Here is a 5281-nt window from a genome sequence, read left to right as displayed (position 1 = left end):
GTCATTTCAATCTGTTTTTTCCACCAATTTCTAGAACATTCAACTGCCATGAACAATCATAAAATTTACATTTAATACCCAGTGTGACAATTTTTCTAGGAATTTTTTATGTCCCCTTAGTACTATTTTTTGCACCTGCTTTACCAGCCATTTTGACTAATATTTCTCCAGAATGAACTAGAAAGGCAGATCTTCAATTAAAGTACAAAAGATTGTATGAAAATCTAAATTGGGAAAGTCCATTATGACATTCCTGGTTTGGGCTGAGAATGTGAGATACATCTCATCTTTCTTTGTTAATAGGGAATGAGAAAAATACTGACTGTAATCTTATGTATAATTCTGTTATGCATTGGACAATAAGTAAACTTTAATGAATTAATGCTCTTCTGTAGCAACAATAACCACATTTAACCAGTAATTATACCCTGTAAGGTATGACTTTAACCTGTCTTTCCAGTTCACCTGAAAGTATAACAATCAGTATAGCCATCAGTATTACCATCCGTATAACAATAAATGCTCAACCACCATCTTTGAGGTGAAAAAGTTTTGATTTATATTGTTTCTCAGTTTTGTGGTGTGTATCTTCCAACTATGGCTGACTTTAAGAATGTTCCTTTATTTTATTTTCTTTTAGTAAACATCATTATTTTAGGATTTTTTATTGGTATATTTTAGATATACAAAATCGTCACATTTATCATGGGGAATTTGTATCTGTACATGATATATTTTGATTCCTTTTTTTTCACATTCCCCTCAGCTCCTTTGGATCCCTGTTCCTCTTCTTATTTTTAAAAGCTTTGTTTCCATTTTTTCCTTTTATTTACTTTGTATTATTTTTAAGAAGTGAGAAATGCCATTGGAAAGAAAATGTAAGTCATAAAATATTGACATATTGAGTTTCCTAAGCTGAAAATCTGGAATTCATGTACAACTTTTTTCCTTGTCATGCACTGTATTTCTCCAATTTCTGAGTTTTATTGACTATTTCTCAGCAATATCCAGTGTTGTGCTAGAGTTGGTAGTACCATATCTGGAGAGCTGACTGTGCATATTGATTCCCAATTCTGAAGTCAGTGAAGGAATACTGAAAACTTGAAGCCATCACGGGGTCATTTTTAAAAAATTATTTTATGGAAAACATAAAACAAAATTTCAAAACAAAATAACAGGAAGATAATAATAGTGAATATTTTTCACATTGTTATCTTCAAAGTAGTTACTCAGAGTACAAGATATGGGCATAAAAAAATTCTCCAAACAATGTTATTTCTTTTTGAAGAAAAGAAATCTTTTCGAAGAAAAACTAGTAATACAACTGTCTTACATTTTTTTTTCCTTTTTCCCTTTCCCCCACCCTAGTCCCTCATTCCTTTTGAACGATTTCTTTCCATTTCATAATATCTTTCGTATATTTTGGACCTTATTTACTCTTTCAGTTTCTCACACCAGGGAGATGATATGATGTTTACACATGTGGGTCTGCTATATTTCACTTATGAGTATGGTCTCAAGCATTATCATCTGTGAAGATTGTGCACAAGCTGATTCTAGAAGATTCTTGGGTATACTACAATGAGTTTGAAGTTTTCTTCTTTTAATGGATTTTGTGATTTAGGACAAATTCCTAAATCTCCCTGGGTTTGTCCCTTTCTCACCTGTGAAGTAAAACTTATCATGAAGGGTGTTTTGCAAAATTATAGAAAACTGGGTTAAATAACCTGAATTTATTGCAGAATGATCAGACCCGCAATCTCCCAAGTGAGTGGATGGCGAAGGCTTAAATAAATGTGACAATGATAATGATTTTAGGGCCCCAGGGGGGACTAACTCTTACAGCTTCAGTATTCTCTGAGTTAGCCTAACTGCTCTGGGAGGCCTGTATTTATTAGGTTTTCAAACAAAGGGAGAAGATACTCAAGAAAATGAGGGAATCTTGCAGGAGCTTGGGAGAATTTTCCCAAGTAGTAAATTATGTCAATCAGGAGAACTACCTGATCATCTTCAGGATGGTATTTATTGTAGGATGGTATTTATCTTTAGGTTGGTATTTATTGTAGGAGTGTGGAGTCTGCAGCTGCAGTCTCTTTGTGAATAATTGGGGTTGGAGACAAACGTCCTCAGCTGTGCCCTTATCTTGTCCTTTGAGGAGTCACAGCTTCACAGACCAATACAGGCCTCAGCAGTGACCGGTGACCCATAGAGGTTTATTTACTATGAGTCAACTGCCCATCTTTAGAAAAGGTGCCTAAGCTTCGGACAACTCCCAAGTAAACATGAAAAGCCAATTGGTTAATATTAAATCCTGCTTGGAGCTGCTTCATAGTGGTCTCCATCACAAAATAGAGATGCTGTGCACAAAGTGGCATGGACATTAGCAAATGATAGCCACTTACTGAACTGTATTATTTATTGTTGGTATTACATCCCGCTTTATCCTTGTCTTTGCTTGGACAGCCATAACAAATTAACACAGATTGGGTGATTAATTAAACAAATAACTATACTTTTTCACAGTTCTGGAGGCTAGAAGTCCAACAGGAAACTATGACCTCTCTTCTAGCTTACAGGCAGTCACCTTCTCAGGGGGGCTCATCACATGGCCTTTCCTGGGTACACTCTTGCAGAATGACCTCCAGTGCCTCCTCCAAGCATTATAAGAACACAAGTCCTATTGAATTAGGGTCACATTCTTATGGTCTTATTTAACTATAATTACAGTGAAACCCTGAAATTCTCAGGGTTAAAGTTCCTAGAAAGCCCAAGAATTGTGAAAATTGTTACTATCAAATACTGTCAGAAAAGTGCACATCTATGCCTCTTTTTGTATTTTAAACCCTACATATGTGATGTCTCCCAAAGTATGTAATTTAACTTAATAAAATACTGTATTAATACAGCCTTAGAAGGTGTAGGGTGTTTTGGTGGCATCTTAGCAGTGTCAAGGCTTTAAGAAGAACAAAACCCAGAAAACTTGAGATAGTTACATGTGGTACAGCAACCTGCTGCAGGAACACAAAATGGGTTACAGGGTAGCAGCCAATCAGCAACAAAGGAACTGATTAATGCTCTCAGATTGGTTACTTGCATACTTCCTGCCAAGAAAACAGTTGTGGAAGATATTTTCAGCTTCCCAAAAATTGTGGGGATTTCCACAAACAATTATTAGGTAGGTTCTGAGGAAAAATCTGCGAATGGCTGACACCACAAACCCTGAACTGCGACTTGGTGGGGGTTAACTATATCCCCTTTAAGCCACCTTCAAATGCAGTCACCTTGGAGGATACAGCATCAGCATACACATTTTGGGCAAACCAATTAAGAGACTGATTTAGTAATCACACTCCCTTAATCCTAGCATCACACACTCCAGATCCAGCCACCTCTGGAAAACCTCACCTATGGCTGCATGAGGCTTTGGGGGGACAGCTACATATAAGCTATAATAGTACACACCAAGGGAATATTTGTGTGGAAGAAAAGCTGGTGCAAAGTCCTTAAGGGAGGGTTGTGCCTGACAGTTCAGGGAGCTAAATAACAGGAGGGGAAGTAACTGGAAAGGAGCTTAAGGAATGATGATGCTTGCATGTGGGAGGGTTGGCAGATATAGACCATCTTTTATATTTCATCCTTTGCTCTGGGTGCTACTTCTTTCATTCAGTGGGTAAGGAAGAAAAGGTTTATCACTTCACATTTGGGATCATCACTGGCTGCTCCTGAGTAAATACAGAAATGCAGAGAATATCCCTCAAACTCACCCTTGACCAAAGACGGATAATAGCTGGTGAACAAAGATACTTATATAACAGTAAGTTAAATCACAATTTCATTTTAATTAAACTTTTGTGTAATTTATGTGTCAAGAAACATGAACGGATTTTACCAGACCTGGAAGCTGACAGTTTAGCCTGTGATAGTTCTATGGATATCGACAGAAGGCACAAGACATTTGGGTCGGACATAAAATACGTTTTTGCTCAAGGCACCAGAGCAGTAAGAGCTCTATTTTTGCGTCAGTGCCTGGCTCTCCCTGCTCCCTGCTGTGTTCTAGGAGAGTGAGATGCAGGTGAGCACAGATGGATGCTGAGCAGACAGACTTTGTGTCACAGTTGGGGAATTCAGAGCTTAGCAAAACTCAACCTTTAATGTGTTGGGGGGGAGTGTGCACAGCAATTTGGTTTAACTTCTGCACCAGAAGAAGACATAATCTTAATTGTACTGGACAGTAAGCAAATCTGCCTCCCCTCTGGAGAAAGACATTATTTACCAAAGGCATTCACTAAATAAACATCACTGAGAGAGTAGTTACATACAAAAGCTTCAGTGGGTGTGCTTACAAAGCATGAAGAAATATAAGTGATCCATAACATACTGCTGTAATTGGCTTTTGTCACAAAATAATTCTGTTCATGGGAAAATTTTTAGCAAATTATGAAAGTATGTAAAAGAAAAAAGATTTTTTTTCACACCAATAAGATCATAGTATTCCATCTTTGTCTTTTGCAATTTATTTTGTACCTTAAGGACTTTGCTGTGTTAGAACATAAAATATACTCATATTCTATACAAATGTAGAAACTGAATATAGAAGTATTTCAGCATAATTTCTTCACTCAATTGCTGATTAATTCACATTTATTCTTTCAAGTTTTTGTAAATGGTGTGTTGTACTAAACTTTTTTGAATTTATATTATTTTTTGTCTTTTTGAGACAGGCTTTCACTATGCAGTTCAGGATGAACTTGAGCTCACTTTGTAGCCTAGGCTGGTCTTGAACTCGCAACGATCCTCCTGCCTCAGCCTCCTGAGTGCTCCACCATGCCTGGCTTGAACTTGCATTTTGAATACTTTTTCTATTCACCACTCCCAGGGTTATTACCAGTTTTGAAGACTATATGGGATTTCAGTTGGAAAGTTGTGAAATGGCTCTATAAAAAATTGCATTGGTTGTTGTTTGTTTCCTCAAAAGCTTGCCAATTCTGAGTGGTATCAATATGGTAGATTTAATAACATCTCCTCAAATATGCCCATATTTCAGGCCTCAGAATCTGGAATGAAGTACCTTCTTACTGTTCCATTCCATTTCATTTCTGAACAATTAAAACTCTTGAGAAGAAGTTAATCCTGGATTATGTAGGTGGGTCCAATATGAGCACAAGGATCCTTATCAGCAAAAGACGGCAGGGGAAATACAGTGAGGGAAGCAGGGTTTGGGCTGGTGTAACTGTACCCTGAGTAAATGTGCAATGTGGGCAGCCTTCAAAAACTGAGAGGA

Source organism: Chinchilla lanigera, unplaced genomic scaffold (assembly GCF_000276665.1).
Source record: "Chinchilla lanigera isolate Chin_1 unplaced genomic scaffold, ChiLan1.0 scaffold00006, whole genome shotgun sequence".
NCBI classification, from domain to species: Eukaryota; Metazoa; Chordata; class Mammalia; order Rodentia; family Chinchillidae; genus Chinchilla; species Chinchilla lanigera.
This window is presented reverse-complemented; position numbering follows the sequence as displayed.